Source organism: Salvelinus alpinus, chromosome 27 (genome assembly GCF_045679555.1).
Source record: "Salvelinus alpinus chromosome 27, SLU_Salpinus.1, whole genome shotgun sequence".
Lineage (NCBI taxonomy): Eukaryota > Metazoa > Chordata > Actinopteri > Salmoniformes > Salmonidae > Salvelinus > Salvelinus alpinus.
Window position 1 is genome coordinate 4,357,304 of NC_092112.1, and position 21,491 is coordinate 4,378,794.

Genomic DNA, 21,491 nt, shown 5'->3' on the forward strand with positions numbered 1-21,491 from the left:
CTGGGATTGATTTGCACATTTTGCACCTAAGTACGTTCATCTCTAGGAGACAGAACGCGTCTCCTTCCTGGACGGTATGGCAGCTGCGTGGTCCTATGGTGTTTATACTTGCGTGCTATTGTTTGTACAGACAAACATGGTACCTTCAGGCATTTGGAAATTGCTCCCAAGGATGAACCAGACTTGTGGAGGTCTAACCCTAACCCTAACCCTTATTTTCTGAATTCTTGGCTGATTTCATTTGATTTTCCCATGATGTCAAGCAAAGAGGCACTGAGTGTGAAAGTAGGCCTTGAAATACATCCACAGGTACACCACCAATTGACTCAAATTATGTCAATTAGCCTATCAGAAGCTTCTAAAGCCATGACATCATTTTCTGGAATTTTCCAAGCTGTTTAAAGGCACAGTCAACTTAGTGTATGTAAACTTCTGACCCACTGAAATTGTGATACAGTGAATTATAAGTGAAATAATCCGTCTGTAAACAATTGTTGGAAAAATTACTTGTGTCATGCACAACGTAGATATCCTAACCGACTTGCCAAAACTATAGTGTGTTAACAAGGAATTTGTGGAGTGGTTGAAAAACAAGTTTCAATCACTCCAACCTGAGTGGATGTAAACTTCCAACTGCAACTGTACATAGCATGCACCACTTTTCCGTTTATTTTTTTTTTGAATTTTTAGAAGAAATCTTTTTTTTTTCATTACAGTTCACCAATTTGGACTATTCATTGTATGTCCATTACATGAAATCCAAATTAAAATCCATTTAAATGACATGTTGTAATGCAACAAAATAGGAAAAATGCCAAGGGAGATGAATTATTTTGCAAGGCACTGTAGCTAGTTATCATTAAAATGCTGTGAATATAGGTAGCTAGCTGACATTGTTGAAAGCTGTTCAGAAACTCAAAGTAGTCATTAGGAACATTTTGACGGAAAATTCAATTTCCACAAATGCATGCAATCAGCCACACACACACACACACAAACACACACACACACACACACACACACACACACACACACACACACACACACACGGCCCAGCCCAGCCCAGCGGACCAATGACCCAGGAGATGGAGGTGGGGCTGATTAGGGATGGCGAGTTGAGAGGGGGGTTTGAGGGGGATTCTAAGGCTGTGTGTGAGGACGAGGGGTTGAGGATAGGTGGGGGTAGAAGGGAATTTGAGCGAGGCCGAGGGCAGGGTGTGTGTGATGCTGGGGAAGGGAGGAGGGACCAGTAGGGAATGGTGTCAGCTGCGCAGGCAGCAGGGAAAGCCGACATCTTAATAAAACAGCCTCAGGCTAAACCCCATTAAAGGCCTCAGAGCCTGTTACCACTGCTGGCCAGGTAGCGCGCGCACACACACACACACACACACACACACACACACACACACACACACACACACACACACACACACACACACACACACACACACACACACACACACACACACACACACACACACACACACAAATGTTTTATATATGGATCTGCGTGTGTCTGTCTGTCCATGTGTAAGGGCCTGTCTTTGTGCATGGTGTGTGTGTGATGTTACAGACCTCAGTCTGACTATTGTGGCAATACGGTAGTCGAGGGAAATGGAAATATACCAAGAAGGGAGAAAACCCTATTCAAAACACACATACACACACACATACTAGGTATGTAAACTATACTATAGGCCCAGCTGGTGGAGATGTCATGTTAACTTAAAATAATCTATACTATAGGCCCAGCTGGTGGAGATGTCATATGAACATAAAATAATCTATACTATAGGCCTAGCTGGTGGAGATGTCATGTTAATTTAAAATAATCTATACTATAGGCCTAGCTGGTGGAGATGTCATGTTAATTTAAAATAATCTATACTATAGGCCTAGCTGGTGGAGTTGTCATATGAATTTAAAATAATCTATACTATAGGCCTAGCTGGTGGAGATGTCATGTTAATTTAAAATAATCTATACTATAGGCCTAGCTGGTGGAGATGTCATGTTAATTTAAAATAATCTATACTATAGGCCCAGCTGGTGGAGATGTCATATGAACATAAAATAATCTATACTATAGGCCCAGCTGGTGGAGATGTCATGTTAACTTAAAATAATCTATACTATAGGCCCAGCTGGTGGAGATGTCATATTAACTTAAAATAATCTATACTATAGGCCCAGCTGGTGGAGATGTCATATGAACATAAAATAATCTATACTATAGGCCTAGCTGGTGGAGATGTCATGTTAATTTAAAATAATCTATACTATAGGCCCAGCTGGTGGAGATGTCATGTTAACATAAAATAATCTATACTATAGGCCCAGCTGGTGGAGATGTCATGTTAACTTAAATTGTCTAATAGAGGAAGACAGAGAAAATGTTTGTGTGTTGTTAGCTGTTCATCTATTTGTTAATTTCGTTTTCTTTAGCAATGCAAACATTGTTTCCCATGTCAATAAAGCCCCTTTGAATTAAATTGGAATTGGAATTGAGAGAGAGGGAGGGAGCCTGAACTCAGGTCTATTTAACATATACATTAATGAATTGTCAAAAACACTAGACAATCAACAGAGGTCTATTTAACATATACATTAATGAATTGTCAAAAACACTAGACAATCAACAGCCCCAAGTTTCACTCATAACGACACAGAAATAAAATGCTTCCTGTATTCAGCTGAGCTTGTTCTGCTGTTCCCCTCAAAATAGGAGCTACAGAAACAATTAGATAATCTGCAACAGTTGTGTCAGACCTGGGCAGGAGCAGTCAATCTCAAAAAAACAAATAACAAATTTGATTATATTTGTCACATGCTTTGTAAACAACAGGTGTGGACTAACAGTGAAATGATTGGTAAACAACAGGTGTAGACTAACAGTGAAATGCTTGTTAAACAACAGGTGTAGACTAACAGTGAAATGCTTGGTAAACAACAGGTGTAGACTAACAGTGAAATGCTTAGTAAACAACAGGTGTAGACTAACAGTGAAATGCTTCCTAAACAACAGGTGTACACTAATAGTGAAATGCTTACTAAAGGGTCCTTTTCCAACAATGTCTTGTTAAAGTTGTAAAAGAAAAATATAGAACTAGTAACGAGGAATAAATATCCAGTGAATAACGAATAACAATAACGAGAAAAATAACATGGTAGAGTCCAGCGTATAGGTAGAGTCCAGCGGGTGGGTAGAGTCCAGCGGGTGGGTAGAGTCCAGCGTGTGGGTAGAGTCCGGCGTGTGGGTAGAGTCCGGCGTGTGGGTAGAGTCCGGCGGGTGGGTAGAGTCCGGCGGGTGGGGTAGAGTCCAGCGTGTGGGGTAGAGTCCGGCGTGTGGGGTAGAGTCCGGCGGGTGGGTAGAGTCCAGCGTGTGGGGTAGAGTCCGGCGTGTGGGGTAGAGTCCGGCGTGTGGGGTAGAGTCCGGCGTGTGGGGTAGAGTCCGGCGTGTGGGGTAGAGTCCAGCGTGTGGGGTAGAGTCCAGCGTGTGGGGTAGAGTCCAGCGTGTGGGGTAGAGTCCGGCGTGTGGGGTAGAGTCCGGCGTGTGGGGTAGAGTCCGGCGTGTGGGGTAGAGTCCAGCGTGTGGGGGTAGAGTCCGGCGTGTGGGGTAGAGTCCAGCGTGTGGGGTAGAGTCCGGCGTGTGGGGTAGAGTCCGGCGTGTGGGGTAGAGTCCGGCGTGTGGGGTAGAGTCCGGCGTGTGGGGTAGAGTCCAGCGTGTGGGGTAGAGTCCAGCGTGTGGCAGTAGAGTCCAGCGTGTGGCAGTAGAGTCCAGCGTGTGGCAGTAGAGTCCAGCGTGTGGGGTAGAGTCCAGCGTGTGGGGTGGAGTCCAGCGTGTGGGGGTGGAGTACAGCGTGTGGGGGTAGAGTCCAGCGTGTGGGGGTAGAGTCCAGCGTGTGGGGGTGGAGTCCAGCGTGTGGGGGTGGAGTCCAGCGTTTTGGTAGAGTCCAGTGTGTGGGGTAGAGTCCAGCGGGTGGGTAGAGTCCAGCGTGTGGCAGTGGAGTCCAGCGTGTTGGGTAGAGTCCAGCGTGTGGGTAGAGTCCAGCGTGTGGCAGTGGAGTCCAGCATGTGGGGTGGAGTCCAGCGTGTGGCAGTGGAGTCCAGCGTGTGGCAGTGGAGTCCAGCGTGTGGGGTGGAGTCCAGCGTGTGGGGAGGAGTCCTGCGTGTGGGGTGGAGTCCGGCGTGTGGGTAGAGTCCAACGTGTGGGTAGAGTCCAACGTGTGGGTAGAGTCCAGCGTGTGGGTAGAGTCCAGCGTGTGGGTAGAGTCCAGCGTGTGGGTAGAGTCCAGCGTGTGGGTAGAGTCCAGCGTGTGGGTAGAGTCCAGCGTGTGGGGTGGAGTCCAGCGTGGGGTGGAGTCCAGGTGTGGGTAGAGTCCAGCGTGTGGGGTGGAGTCCAGCGTGTGGGTAGAGTCCAGCGTGTGGGTAGAGTCCAGCATGTGGGGTGGAGTCCAGCATGTGGGGTGGAGTCCAGTGTGTGGGGTAGAGTCCAGCGTGTGGGTAGAGTCCAGCGTGTGGGTAGAGTCCAACGTGTGGGTAGAGTCCAGTGTGTGGGTAGAGTCCGGCGGGTAGGTAGAGTCCGGCGGGTGGGTAGAGTCCTGCGGGTGGGTAGAGTCCGGCGGGTGGGTAGAATCCAGCGTGTGGGTATAGTCCAGTGTGTGGGTATAGTCCAGCGCATGTGGGTATAGTCCAGTGTGTGGGTATAGTCCAGCGTGTGGGTAGAGTCCAGCGTGTGTGGTAGAGTCCAGCGTGTGTGGTAGAGTCCAGTGTGTGGGTATAGTCCAGCGTGTGGGTATAGTCCAGCGTGTGGGTAGAGTCCAGCGTGTGTGGTAGAGTCCAGCATGTGGGTAGAGTCCAGCGTGTGGGTATAGTCCAGCGTGTGGGTATAGTCCAGCGTGTGGCGGTAGAGTCCAACGTGTGGGTAGAGTCCAGCGTGTGGGTAGAGTCCGGCGGGTAGGTAGAGTCCGGCGGGTGGGTAGAGTCCTGCGGGTGGGTAGAGTCCGGCGGGTGGGTAGAATCCAGCGTGTGGATAGAGTCCAGCGTGTGGGTATAGTCCAGCGTGTGGCGGTAGAGTCCAACGTGTGGGTAGAGTCCAGCGTGTGGGTAGAGTCCGGCGGGTGGTAGAGTCCGGCGGGTAGGTAGAGTCCGGCGGGTGGGTAGAGTCCTGCGGGTGGGTAGAGTCCGGCGGGTGGGTAGAATCCAGCGTGTGGGTATAGTCCAGCGTGTGGGTAGAGTCCAGCGTGTGTGGTAGAGTCCAGCATGTGGGTATAGTCCAGCGTGTGGGTAGAGTCCAGCGTGTGGGTATAGTCCAGCGTGTGGGTAGAGTCCAGCGTGTGTGGTAGAGTCCAGCATGTGGGTATAGTCCAGCGTGTGGGTAGAGTCCAGCGTGTGTGGTAGAGTCCAGCATGTGGGTAGAGTCCAGTGTGTGGGTATAGTCCAGTGTGTGGGTATAGTCCAGTGTGTGGGTATAGTCCAGTGTGTGGGTATAGTCCAGTGTGTGGGTATAGTCCAGTGTGTGGGTATAGTCCAGTGTGTGGGTATAGTCCAGTGTGTGGGTATAGTCCAGTGTGTGGGTATAGTCCAGTGTGTGGGTATAGTCCAGTGTGTGGGTAGAGTCCAGCATGTGGGTATAGTCCAGTGTGTGTGCATAGAGTCAGTGCAAGAGAGTTAGTTAAAAAAAAATCAATGCAAGGTGTCCGGTAGCCATTTGATCAGCTATTTAGCAGTGTTGTCAGTCTTATGGCTTGGAGGTAGAAGCTTTCCAGGGTCCTATTGGTTCCAGACTTGCTGTTACAGCTTGTCGTGCAGTAGCAGAGAGTCTTTGACCATTTTTGTGCTCTCCTCCGACACCGCCTGTACAGAGGTCCTGGATGGCAGGGAGTTTGACCCAGGTGATGTACTGGGCGCACTACCCTGTGTAGCAAAAATGTATGATATTCCAGAAAAGGGTCCAGATGTAAGGGAAAGCGATATATATTTTTACTGAGCTCCACTGAAATACAACACTCAGACACCTACACATATGGGGACTAAAGATCAGCTCTTCAACCTGGCTGTGTATGAATTGAATGACAAAGCAAGAGGGTTTTCTATGCCATTAAACAATCTATTAAATGAGACACACCAATTATGATCTGGCTAAAAATATTCTAATAAAAAATAAAACCAACAGCACTATATGGCAGTGAAGGGTGGGTTCCACTATATGGCAGTGAAGGGTGAAGTCCACTATATGGCAGTGAAGGGTGGGGTCCACTATTTGGCAGTGAAGGGTAGGGTCCACTATATGGCAGTGAAGGGTGGGGTCCACTATATGGCAGTGAAGGGTGGGGTCCACTATATGGCAGTGAAAGGTCGGGTCCGCTATATGGCAGTGAAGTGTGGGGTCCACTATATGGCAGTGAATGGTAATGGTCCACTATATGGCAGTGAAGGGTGGGGTCCACTATATGGCAGTGAAGGGTGGGGTCCACTATATGGCAGTGAAGTGTGGGGTCCACTATATGGCAGTGAAGGGTGGGGTCCACTATATGGCAGTGAAGGGTGAAGTCCACTATATGGCAGTGAAGGGTAGGGTCCACTATATGGCAGTGAAGGGTAGGGTCCACTATATGGCAGTGAAGTGTGGGGTCCACTATATGGCAGTGAAGGGTGGGGTCCACTATATGGCAGTGAAAGGTGGGGTCCGCTATATGGCAGTGAAGTGTGGGGTCCACTATATGGCAGTGAATGGTAATGGTCCACTATATGGCAGTGAAGGGTGGGGTCCACTATATGGCAGTGAAGGGTGGGGTCCACTATATGGCAGTGAAGTGTGGGGTCCACTATATGGCAGTGAAGTGTGGGGTCCACTATATGGCAGTGAAGGGTGGGGTCCACTATATGGCAGTGAAGGGTGGGGTCCACTATATGGCAGTGAAGGGTGGGGTCCACTATATGGCAGTGAAGGGTGGGGTCCACTATACGGCAGTGAAGTGTGGGGTCCACTATATGGCAGTGAAGGGTGGGGTCCACTATATGGCAGTGAAGTGTGGGGTCCACTATATGGCAGTGAAGTGTGGGGTCCACTATACGGCAGTGAAGGGTGGGGTCCACTATATGGCAGTGAAGTGTGGGGTCCACTATATGGCAGTGAAGTGTGGGGTCCACTATACGGCAGTGAAGTGTGAGGTCCACTATATGGCAGTAGAGTGTGGGGTCCACTATATGGCAGTGGAGTGTGGGGTCCACTATACGGCAGTGAAGTGTGGGGTCCACTATATGGTAGTGAAGTGTGGGGTCCACTATCTGGCAGTGGAGTGTGGGGTCGGCTTATAAAACTACCTTGTGCCAAATGGGACAAACACCAAACTGAAATGCTGAATGCAGATTTCTGTAAGCACATCCTCAGAGTACAGAGAACAAACACTGACTTGAACAGACTACCCAGAGAGAACAGTCTGGCTATAGAGACCAGTCGTCACAGACAAACCTGACTACAGAGAGGACAGTCTGGCTATAGAGACCGGTCGTCACAGACAAACCTGGGTACCCAGAGAGAACAGTCTGGCTATAGAGACCAGTCGTCACAGACAAACCTGACTACAGAGAGGACAGTCTGGCTATAGAGACCGGTCGTCACAGACAAACCTGGCTACAGAGAGGACAGTCTGGCTATAGAGACCGGTCGTCACAGACAAACCTGGCTTCCCAGAGAGAACAGTCTGGCTATAGAGACCAGTCGTCACAGACAAACCTGGCTTCCCAGAGAGAACAGTCTGGCTATAGAGACCGGTCGTCACAGACAAACCTGGCTGCCCAGAGAGAACAGTCTGGCTATAGAGACCGGTCGTCACAGACAAACCTGACTGCCCAGAGAGGACAGTCTGGCTATAGAGACCGGTCGTCACAGACAAACCTGGCTGCCCAGAGAGGACAGTCTGGCTATAGAGACCGGTCGTCACAGGCAAACCTGGCTACCCAGAGAGAACAGTCTGGCTATAGAGACCGGTCGTTTACTGACACCATCTATATTCAACGGGTGTCGAGAGAAGACGGCAAGACTGAACTTACGAATGCACCCTAAGTGGTTACTTGCATAATGGAGTCTTTGGTTAAGACATGTAGCTAGGTAAACAATGAACCATAACCCCAACTCAATATGTAACTACCCGGCATGTTAGCTAGCTAACATTTGTCTATAGCTAGCCAAGCAAATGGCTCTGAGATACGACTAATACGATCACGCACGTAATGTTAGCTAGTGAGCCACCCAGCCAGCTAACGTTAGCTAGCTAGCTAGGTAAACAATGAATCATAATCCCAACTCATGACGATGCTACCCTGCATGAATCTGCAGGTTACTAACCAAACAGGTTCAATGTTAGCTAGCTAACATTAGGTTAGAACTAGCAATGCAAGTGGCTCTTTCTGTTCAAATTAGAAACGTGTAATATCTGAAAACGTAGTTAGCTAGACTATCTTACCCGTCTTCATGGATGTACATGTCTCCTGTAGTTGCCCTTAGTTTGAAGATGTAATCCGGAGACAGGTGTTTTCTCTTTCCCCTTAGCTATCGTACTCGAATTCCACTCATTTCAAAACTCGGTCCTCCAGAAAGTGGAAAGAAGCACTTATGCAGTTTTTCTACAAGATATGTTTAAAAAAAGCCACATTAGACAGGATTACCTAGACATACTGACCAGCTCAAATAGACAGAAGCATGCTATATGGCAGACCAATCCAAACTCATCTTTCGGCACGTCCAGCCCACTCATTATCTCAGCCAATCATGGTTAGCGGGAAGGTTGCTGAATTTTTTAATTGCTATGCTAACTGGGCTCATAATTTAACAGTTGTAATACTATTTACAGATGGCATACGAGTTTGTTATTAAAGCACATGAAAGTTGATGTTACTTCCAACTTATTCACTGATGATGGCACTCCCACCTGCCATACTCAACTGTGGTTTCTCCCCATCTCCTCTTTCTCCTCTCTTCCTCTCCTTCCCTCCTCTCCTCTCCTTCCCTCCCCTCCTCTTTTCCTTCCCTCCTATCCTATGTCTCCTCTCTTCCTCTCCTTCCCTCCTCTCCTCTTTCTCCTCTCCTCATCTCCTTCCCTCCTTTCCTGTCTCCTCTCTTCCTCTCCTTTCCTTCCCTCCTCTCCTCTTGTCTCCTTCCCTCCTCTCCTCCTATAGCTGAGTCCAGACAAGCTCTTATTGGTGTTGTAATATAGCTGAGTCCAGACAGGCTCTTATTGGTGTTGTAATATAGCTGAGTCCAGACAGGCTCTTATTGGTGTTGTAATATAGCTGAGTCCAGACAGGCTCTTATTTGTGTTGTAATATAGCTGAGTCCAGACAGGCTCTTATTGGTGTTGTACTATAGCTGAGTCCAGACAGGCTCTTATTGGTGTTGTAATATAGCTGAGTCCAGACAGGCTCTTATTGGTGTTGTAATATAGCTGAGTCCAGACAGGCTCTTATTGGTGTTGTACTATAGCTGAGTTCAGACAGGCTCTTATTGGTGTTGTAATATAGCTGAGTCCAGACAGGCTCTTATTGGTGTTGTAATATAGCTGAGTTCAGACAGGCTCTTATTGGTGTTGTAATATAGCTGAGTTCAGACAGGCTCTTATTGGTGTTGTACTATAGCTGAGTTCAGACAGGCTCTTATTGGTGTTGTACTATAGCTGAGTTCAGACAGGCTCTTATTGGTGTTGTAATATAGCTGAGTTCAGACAGGCTCTTATTGGTGTTGTACTATAGCTGAGTTCAGACAGGCTCTTATTGGTGTTGTAATATAGCTGAGTCCAGACAGGCTCTTATTGGTGTTGTAATATAGCTGAGTCCAGACAGGCTCTTATTGGTGTTGTAATATAGCTGAGTCCAGACAGGCTCTTATTGGTGTTGTAATATAGCTGAGTCCAGACAGGCTCTTATTGGTGTTGTAATATAGCTGAGTTCAGACAGGCTCTTATTGGTGTTGTAATATAGCTGAGTCCAGACAGGCTCTTATTGGTGTTGTAATATAGCTGAGTTCAGACAGGCTCTTATTGGTGTTGTAATATAGCTGAGTTCAGACAGGCTCTTATTGGTGTTGTAATATAGCTGAGTCCAGACAGGCTCTTATTGGTGTTGTAATATAGCTGAGTTCAGACAGGCTCTTATTGGTGTTGTAATATAGCTGAGTCCAGACAGGCTCTTATTGGTGTTGTAATATAGCTGAGTCCAGACAGGCTCTTATTGGTGTTGTAATATAGCTGAGTCCAGACAGGCTCTTATTGGTGTTGTAATATAGCTGAGTTCAGACAGGCTCTTATTGGTGTTGTAATATAGCTGAGTCCAGACAGGCTCTTATTGGTGTTGTAATATAGCTGAGTTCAGACAGGCTCTTATTGGTGTTGTAATATAGCTGAGTTCAGACAGGCTCTTATTGGTGTTGTAATATAGCTGAGTCCAGACAGGCTCTTATTGGTGTTGTAATATAGCTGAGTCCAGACAGGCTCTTATTGGTGTTGTACTATAGCTGAGTCCAGACAGGCTCTTATTGGTGTTGTAATATAGCTGAGTCCAGACAGGCTCTTATTGGTGTTGTAATATAGCTGAGTCCAGACAGGCTCTTATTGGTGTTGTACTATAGCTGAGTCCAGACAGGCTCTTATTGGTGTTGTAATATAGCTGAGTCCAGACAGGCTCTTATTGGTGTTGTAATATAGCTGAGTCCAGACAGGCTCTTATTGGTGTTGTAATATAGCTGAGTCCAGACAGGCTCTTATTGGTGTTGTAATATAGCTGAGTCCAGACAGGCTCTTATTGGTGTTGTAATATAGCTGAGTCCAGACAGGCTCTTATTGGTGTTGTAATATAGCTGAGTTCAGACAGGCTCTTATTGGTGTTGTACTAAACTATTGTTTTGACAGGATGTCACTTCTCTTCTGCCATGTGTGTGTGAGTGTGTGTTTGAGTGTGTATTTGAGTGTGTGTGAGTGTGTATGTGAGTGTGTGTGAGTGTGTATTTGAGTGTGTGTGTATGTGAGTGTGTATGTGAGTGTGTATGTGTGTGAGTGTGTGTGTGGTGTGCCGCCTCTTTATCTTAGGCCTAAGGCTACTGTCACTGAGCCGGAGGGAGCGAGGGAGAGACGGAGGGAGAGAGAGAAATAACTGACTTGTCAGCTGCCTGATGAAATGCCATTTTAACTAAAGCTTCTAATAGGAGCATTACAGGGTTCACTCGAGCCCCCCCCACAACGACTTGGTACGCATGCATCAACCACCCTTTACCTTGCTGGCATTCTTCTTCTTAAAATGGTTCTAGAAGCCCACGCCACCAATAAGAGCCTGTCTGGACTCATCTATATTACAACACCAATAAGAGCCTGTCTGAACTCAGCTATATTACAACACCAATAAGAGCCTGTCTGGACTCAGCTATATTACAACACCAATAAGAGCCTGTCTGAACTCAGCTATATTACAACACCAATAAGAGCCTGTCTGAACTCAGCTATATTACAACACCAATAAGAGCCTGTCTGAACTCAGCTATATTACAACACCAATAAGAGCCTGTCTGGACTCAGCTATATTACAACACCAATAAGAGCCTGTCTGGACTCAGCTATATTACAACACCAATAAGAGCCTGTCTGAACTCAGCTATATTACAACACCAATAAGAGCCTGTCTGGACTCAGCTATATTACAACACCAATAAGAGCCTGTCTGAACTCAGCTATATTACAACACCAATAAGAGCCTGTCTGGACTCAGCTATATTACAACACCAATAAGAGCCTGTCTGGACTCAGCTATATTACAACACCAATAAGAGCCTGTCTGAACTCAGCTATATTACAACACCAATAAGAGCCTGTCTGGACTCATCTATATTACAACACCAATAAGAGCCTGTCTGAACTCAGCTATATTACAACACCAATAAGAGCCTGTCTGGACTCAGCTATATTACAACACCAATAAGAGCCTGTCTGAACTCAGACTAGCTATTACATACACCAATAAGAGCCTGTCTGCATTATTTTCTCATGTCTATATGTGGATTCAACACCAGATTAGAGAGCCTGTCTGAACTGCAGCTATATTACAACATTCCAATACCAGAGCCTGGTCTGGACTCATGCTATATTACAACACCAATAAGAGCCTGTACTGGACTGCAGCTATATTACAACACCAATAAGATGCCTGTCTGAACTCAGCTATAGTTACAACGACCAATAAGAAGCACGTGTCTGGACTCGGCTATGATTGACCAACACCAATAAGAGCCTGTCTAGAGACTCAGCTATATTACAACACGCAATATGTAGCACTGATCAATTGCGACTCAGTCTATATTACAACACCATACTAAGAGCCTGTACTGGACTCAGCTATATTACAACACCAATAAGAGTCCTGTCCTGGACTCAGCTATATTACAACACCAATAAGAGCCTGTCTGAGAACATCAGCTATATTAGTCAACATCCAACTAAGAGCCTGCTACTGGACTCAGCCTACTGATTACAACACCAATAAGAGCCTGTCTGGACTCAGCTATAGTACAACACCAACTAAGAGCCTGTCTGAACTCAGCTATATTACAACACCAATAAGAGCCTGTCTGAACTCAGCTATATTGACAACACCAATAAGAGCCTGTCCTGGACTCAGCTATATTACAACACCAATAAGAGCCTGTCTGAGACTCAGCTATCATTACAACACCAATAAGAGCCTGTCTGAGACTCAGCTACTAGTTACAACACCAATAAGAGCCTGCTCTGGACTCAGCTATATTGACAACACCAATAAGAGCCTGTCCTGAACTCAGCATATATTACAACACCAATAAGAGCCTGTCTGGACTCAGCTATATTACAACACCAATAAGAGCCTGTCCTGGACTCAGCTATATTACAACACCAATAAGAGCCTGTCTGAACTCAGCTATATTACAACACCAATAAGAGCCTGTCTGGACTCAGCTATATTACAACACCAATAAGAGCCTGTCTGAACTCAGCTATATTACAACACCAATAAGAGCCTGTCTGGACTCAGCTATATTACAACACCAATAAGAGCCTGTCTGAACTCAGCTATATTACAACACCAATAAGAGCCTGTCTGGACTCAGCTATATTACAACACCAATAAGAGCCTGTCTGAACTCAGCTATATTACAACACCAATAAGAGCCTGTCTGGACTCAGCTATATTACAACACCAATAAGAGCCTGTCTGGACTCAGCTATATTACAACACCAATAAGAGCCTGTCTGGACTCAGCTATATTACAACACCAATAAGAGCCTGTCTGGACTCAGCTATAGTACAACACCAATAAGAGCCTGTCTGGACTCAGCTATATTACAACACCAATAAGAGCCTGTCTGAACTCAGCTATATTACAACACCAATAAGAGCCTGTCTGGACTCAGCTATATTACAACACCAATAAGAGCCTGTCTGGACTCAGCTATATTACAACACCAATAAGAGCCTGTCTGGACTCAGCTATATTACAACACCATCAAGAGCCTGTCTGAACTCAGACCAGCTTTCCATATGGCTCTCTGGCTGTTTACATTATTTTCTCATATCTGTGTGTGGATTTTTCACAGGTTAGAAAGGATGTTAAAATGCACAAAAACAAATGTTTCCAATGCCAGAGTTTGGTTGAACACATGTGTTTTATTTTGATAAGGAATGTACTGAAAAAAACATGTACCCCTGGTTTACAAAATTTATGAAATGTTTTTAAATAAATAGTTTGAGGTACAACGAAAGGAAAGGGAAAGAAACACGTATTTAATGGTGTGAATGACCACCATCACTAGACAGGCTAGAGACATTGGCTAAGATTTAAATGTAATATGTAATACTGATCAATTACGAAGAAGTTTATAATGTATCATCATACTAAAACCGTACTAGTCCCATCCTACTGAGAATATACTACTAGTCCCATCCTACTAAGAATATACTACTAGTCCCAGCCTACTGAGAATATCATCATACTAGTCCCATCCTACTAAGAATATACTACTAGTCCCAGCCTACTGAGAATATACTACTAGTCCCATCCTACTGAGAATATCATCATAATAGTCCAATCCTACTGAGAATATACTACTAGTCCCATCCTACTGAGAAAATACTACTAGTCCCAGCCTACTGAGAATATACTACTAGTCCCATCCTACTGAGAATATACTACTAGTCCCATCCTACTGAGAATATCATCATAATAGTCCAATCCTACTGAGAATATACTACTAGTCCCATCCTACTGAGAAAATACTACTAGTCCCATCCTACTGAGAATATACTACTAGTCCCATCCTACTGAGACTATCATCATGCTAGTCCCATCCTACTGAGAATATACTACTAGTCCCATCTTACTGAGAATATACTACTAGTCCCATCCTACTGAGACTATCATCATACTAGTCCCATCCTACTGAGAATATACTACTAGTCCCATTCTACTGAGAATATACTACTAGTCCCATCCTACTGAGAATATCATCATACTAGTCCCATCCTACTGAGAATATACTACTAGTCCCATCCTACTGAGAATATCATCACACTAGTCCCATCCTACTGAGAATATACTACTAGTCCCATTCTACTGAGAATATACTACTAGTCCCATCCTACTGAGAATATCATCATACTAGTCCCATTCTACTGAGAATATACTACTAGTCCCATCCTACTGAGAATATACTACTAGTCCCATCCTACTGAGAATATCATCATACTAGTCCCATCCTACTGAGAATATACTACTAGTCCCATTCTACTGAGAATATACTACTAGTCCCATCCTACTGAGAATATACTACTAGTCCCATCCTACTGAGAATATACTACTAGTCCCATCCTACTGAGAATATCATCATGCTAGTCCCATCCTACTGAGAATATACTACTAGTCACATCCTACTAAGAATATAATACTAATCCCATCCTACTGAGGATATACTACTAGTCACATCCTACTAAGAATATACTACTAATCCCATCCTATTGAGAATAGCATCACACTCGTCCCATCCTATTGAGAATATCATCATACTAGTCCCATCCTATTGAGAATATACTACTAGTCCCATCCTACTGAGAATATACTACTAGTCACATCCTACTAAGAATATACTACTACTCCCATCCTACTGAGAATATCAGCATGCTAGTCCCATCCTACTGAGATTATACTCCTAGTCCCATCCTACTGAGATTATACTCCTAGTCCCATCCTACTGAGAATATACTACTAGTCCCATCCTATTGAGAATATCATCATTCTAGTCCCATCCTACTGAGAATATCATCATACTAGTCCCATCCTACTGAGAATATCATCACACTAGTCCCATCCTACCGAGAATATACTACTAGTCCCATCCTACTGAGAATATACTACTAGTCCCATCCTACTGAGAATATACTACTAGTCCCATCCTACTGAGAATATACTACTAGTCCCATCCTATTGAGAATATCATCATACTAGTCCCATCCTACTGAGAATATACTACTAGTCCCATCCTACTGAGAATATACTACTAGTCCCATCCTACTGAGAATATCATCATATTAGTCCCATCCTACTGAGAATATGCTACTAGTCACATCCTACTGAGAATGTACTACTAGTCCCATCCTACTGAGAATATACTACTAGTCCCATCCTACTAAGAATATACTACTACTCCCATCCTACTGAGAATATCAGCATGCTAGTCCCATCCTACTGAGATTATACTCCTAGTCCCATCCTACTGAGAATATCATCATACTTGTCCCATCCTACCGAGAATATACTACTAGTCCCATCCTACTGAGAATATACTACTAGTCCCATCCTACTGAGAAAATCATCATACTAGTCCCATCCTACTGAGAATATACGACTAGTCCCATCCTACTGAGAATATACTACTAGTCACATCCTACTGAGAATATCATCACACTAGTCCCATCCTACTGAGAATATACTACTAGTCCCATCCTACTGAGAATATACTACTAGTCCCATCCTACTGAGAATATACTACTAGTCCCATCCTATTGAGAATATGATCACACTCGTCCCATCCTACTGAGAATATACTACTAGTCCCATCCTACTGAGAATATACTACTAGTCCCATTCTACTGAGAATATACTACTAGTCCCATCCTACTGAGAATATACTATTAGTCACATCCTACTAAGAATATACTACTACTCCCATCCTACTGAGAATATCAGCATGCTAGTCCCATCCTATTGAGAATATACTACTAGTCCCATCCTACTGAGAATATACTACTAGTCCCATCCTACTGAGATTATCATCATGCTAGTCCCATCCTACTGACAATATCATCATGCTAGTCCCATCCTACTGACAATATCATCATATTAGTCCCATCCTACTGAGAATATGTTACTAGTCACATCCTACTGAGAAAATACTACTAGTCCCATCCTACTGAGAATATGCTACTAGTCACATCCTACTGAGAATATACTACTAGTCCCATCCTACTGAGAATATATTACTAGTCACATCCTACTAAGAATATACTACTACTCCCATCCTACTGAGAATATCATCACACTAGTCCCATCCTACTGAGAATATACTACTAGTCCCATCCTACTGAGAATATACTACTAGTCCCATCCTACTGAGAATATACTACTAGTCACATCCTACTAAGAATATACTACTACTCCCATCCTACTGAGAATATCAGCATGCTAGTCCCATCCTACTGAGAATATCATCATATTAGTCCCATCCTACTGAGAATATGCTACTAGTCACATCCTACTGAGAATATACTACTACTCCCATCCTACTGAGAATATCATCATGCTAGTCCCATCCTACTGAGAATATCATCATACTAGTCCCATCCTACCGAGAATATACTACTAGTCCCATCCTACTGAGAATATACTACTAGTCCCATCCTATTGAGAATATCATCATTCTAGTCCCATCCTACTGAGAATATCATCATACTAGTCCCATCCTACTGAGAATATCATCACACTAGTCCCATCCTACCGAGAATATACTACTAGTCCCATCCTACTGAGAATATACTACTAGTCCCATCCTACTGAGAATATACTACTAGTCCCATCCTACTGAGAATATACTACTAGTCCCATCCTATTGAGAATATCATCATACTAGTCCCATCCTACTGAGAATATACTACTAGTCCCATCCTACTGAGAATATACTACTAGTCCCATCCTACTGAGAATATCATCATATTAGTCCCATCCTACTGAGAATATGCTACTAGTCACATCCTACTGAGAATGTACTACTAGTCCCATCCTACTGAGAATATACTACTAGTCCCATCCTACTAAGAATATACTACTACTCCCATCCTACTGAGAATATCAGCATGCTAGTCCCATCCTACTGAGATTATACTCCTAGTCCCATCCTACTGAGAATATCATCATACTTGTCCCATCCTACCGAGAATATACTACTAGTCCCATCCTACTGAGAATATACTACTAGTCCCATCCTACTGAGAATATACGACTAGTCCCATCTTACTGAGAATATACTACTAGTCACATCCTACTGAGAATATCATCACACTAGTCCCATCCTACTGAGAATATACTACTAGTCCCATCCTACTGAGAATATACTACTAGTCCCATCCTACTGAGAATATACTACTAGTCCCATCCTATTGAGAATATGATCACACTCGTCCCATCCTACTGAGAATATACTACTAGTCCCATCCTACTGAGAATATACTACTAGTCCCATTCTACTGAGAATATACTACTAGTCCCATCCTACTGAGAATATACTACTAGTCACATCCTACTAAGAATATACTACTACTCCCATCCTACTGAGAATATCAGCATGCTAGTCCCATCCTATTGAGAATATACTACTAGTCCCATCCTACTGAGAATATACTACTAGTCCCATCCTACTGAGATTATCATCATGCTAGTCCCATCCTACTGACAATATCATCATGCTAGTCCCATCCTACTGACAATATCATCATATTAGTCCCATCCTACTGAGAATATGTTACTAGTCACATCCTACTGAGAAAATACTACTAGTCCCATCCTACTGAGAATATGCTACTAGTCACATCCTACTGAGAATATACTACTAGTCCCATCCTACTGAGAATATATTACTAGTCACATCCTACTAAGAATATACTACTACTCCCATCCTACTGAGAATATCATCACACTAGTCCCATCCTACTGAGAATATACTACTAGTCCCATCCTACTGAGAATATACTACTAGTCCCATCCTACTGAGAATATACTACTAGTCACATCCTACTAAGAATATACTACTACTCCCATCCTACTGAGAATATCAGCATGCTAGTCCCATCCTACTGAGAATATCATCATATTAGTCCCATCCTACTGAGAATATGCTACTAGTCACATCCTACTGAGAATATACTACTAGTCCCATCCTACTGAGAATATCATCATGCTAGTCCCATCCTACTGAGAATATCATCATACTAGTCCCATCCTACCGAGAATATACTACTAGTCCCATCCTACTGAGAATATACTACTAGTCCCATCCTACTGAGAATATACTACTAGTCCCATCCTACTGAGAATATACTACTAGTCCCATCCTACTGAGAATATCATCATACTAGTCCCATCCTACTGAGAATATACTACTAGTCCCATCCTACTGAGAATATACTACTAGTCCCATCCTACTGAGAATATCATCATACTAGTCCCATCCTACTGACAATATACTACTAGTCCCATCCTACTGAGAATATCATCATACTAGTCCCATCCTATTGAGAATATCATCATACTAGTCCCATCCTACTGAGAATATACTACTAGTCCCAGCCTACTGAGAATATCATCACACTAGTCCCATCCTTCTGAGAATATACTACTAGTCCCATCCTACTGAGAATATACTACTAGTCCCATCCTACTGAGAATATCATCATATTAGTCCCATCCTACTGAGAATATACTACTAGTCCCATCCTACTGAGAATATACTACTAGTCCCATCCTACTGAGAATATACTACTAGTCCCATCCTACTGAGAATATACTACTAGTCCCATCCTACTGAGACTATCATCATGCTAGTCCCATCCTACTGAGAATATACTACTAGTCCCATCTTACTGAGAATATACTACTAGTCCCATCCTACTGAGACTATCATCATACTAGTCCCATCCTACTGAGAATATACTACTAGTCCCATCCTACTGAGAATATACTACTAGTCCCATCCTACTGAGAATATACTACTAGTCCCATCCTACTGAGAATATACTACTAGTCCCATCCTACTGAGACTATCGTCATGCTAGTCCCATCCTACTGAGAATATACTACTAGTCCCATCTTACTGAGAATATACTACTAGTCCCATCCTACTGAGACTATCATCATACTAGTCCCATCCTACTGAGAATATACTACTAGTCCCATTCTACTGAGAATATACTACTAGTCCCATCCTACTGAGAATATCATCATACTAGTCCCATCCTACTGAGAATATACTACTAGTCCCATCCTACTGAGAATATACTACTAGTCCCATCCTACTGAGATTATCATCATGCTAGTCCCATCCTACTGACAATATCATCATGCTAGTCCCATCCTACTGACAATATCATCATATTAGTCCCATCCTACTGAGAATATGTTACTAGTCACATCCTACTGAGAAAATACTACTAGTCCCATCCTACTGAGAATATGCTACTAGTCACATCCTACTGAGAATATACTACTAGTCCCATCCTACTGAGAATATATTACTAGTCACATCCTACTAAGAATATACTACTACTCCCATCCTACTGAGAATATCATCACACTAGTCCCATCCTACTGAGAATATACTACTAGTCCCATCCTACTGAGAATATACTACTAGTCCCATCCTACTGAGAATATACTACTAGTCACATCCTACTAAGAATATACTACTACTCCCATCCTACTGAGAATATCAGCATGCTAGTCCCATCCTACTGAGAATATCATCATATTAGTCCCATCCTACTGAGAATATGCTACTAGTCACATCCTACTGAGAATATACTACTAGTCCCATCCTACTGAGAATATCATCATGCTAGTCCCATCCTACTGAGAATATCATCATACTAGTCCCATCCTACTGAGAATATACTACTAGTCACATCCTACTAAGAATATACTACTACTCCCATCCTACTGAGAATATCAGCATGCTAGTCCCATCCTACTGAGAATATCATCATATTAGTCCCATCCTACTGAGAATATGCTACTAGTCACATCCTACTGAGAATATACTACTAGTCCCATCCTACTGAGAATATCATCATGCTAGTCCCATCCTACTGAGAATATCATCATACTAGTCCCATCCTACCGAGAATATACTACTAGTCCCATCCTACTGAGAATATACTACTAGTCCCATCCTACTGAGAATATACTACTAGTCCCATCCTACTGAGAATATACTACTAGTCCCATCCTACTGAGAATATCATCATACTAGTCCCATCCTACTGAGAATATACTACTAGTCCCATCCTACTGAGAATATACTACTAGTCCCATCCTACTGAGAATATCATCATACTAGTCCCATCCTACTGACAATATACTACTAGTCCCATCCTACTGAGAATATCATCATACTAGTCCCATCCTATTGAGAATATCATCATACTAGTCCCATCCTACTCAGAATATACTACTAGTCCCATCCTACTGAGAATATCATCATACTAGTCCCATCCTACTGAGAATATACTACTAGTCCCATCCTACTGAGAATATCATCACACTAGTCCCATCCTACTGAGAATATACTACTAGTCCCATTCTACTGAGAATATACTACTAGTCCCATCCTACTGAGAATATCATCATACTAGTCCCATTCTACTGAGAATATACTACTAGTCCCATCCTACTGAGAATATACTACTAGTCCCATCCTACTGAGAATATCATCATACTAGTCCCATCCTACTGAGAATATACTACTAGTCCCATTCTACTGAGAATATACTACTAGTCCCATCCTACTGAGAATATACTACTAGTCCCATCCTACTGAGAATATCATCATGCTAGTCCCATCCTACTGAGAATATACTACTAGTCACATCCTACTAAGAATATAATACTAATCCCATCCTACTGAGAATATACTACTAGTCACATCCTACTAAGAATATACTACTAATCCCATCCTATTGAGAATAGCATCACACTCGTCCCATCCTATTGAGAATATCATCATACTAGTCCCATCCTATTGAGAATATACTACTAGTCCCATCCTACTGAGAATATACTACTAGTCACATCCTACTAAGAATATACTACTACTCCCATCCTACTGAGAATATCAGCATGCTAGTCCCATCCTACTGAGATTATACTCCTAGTC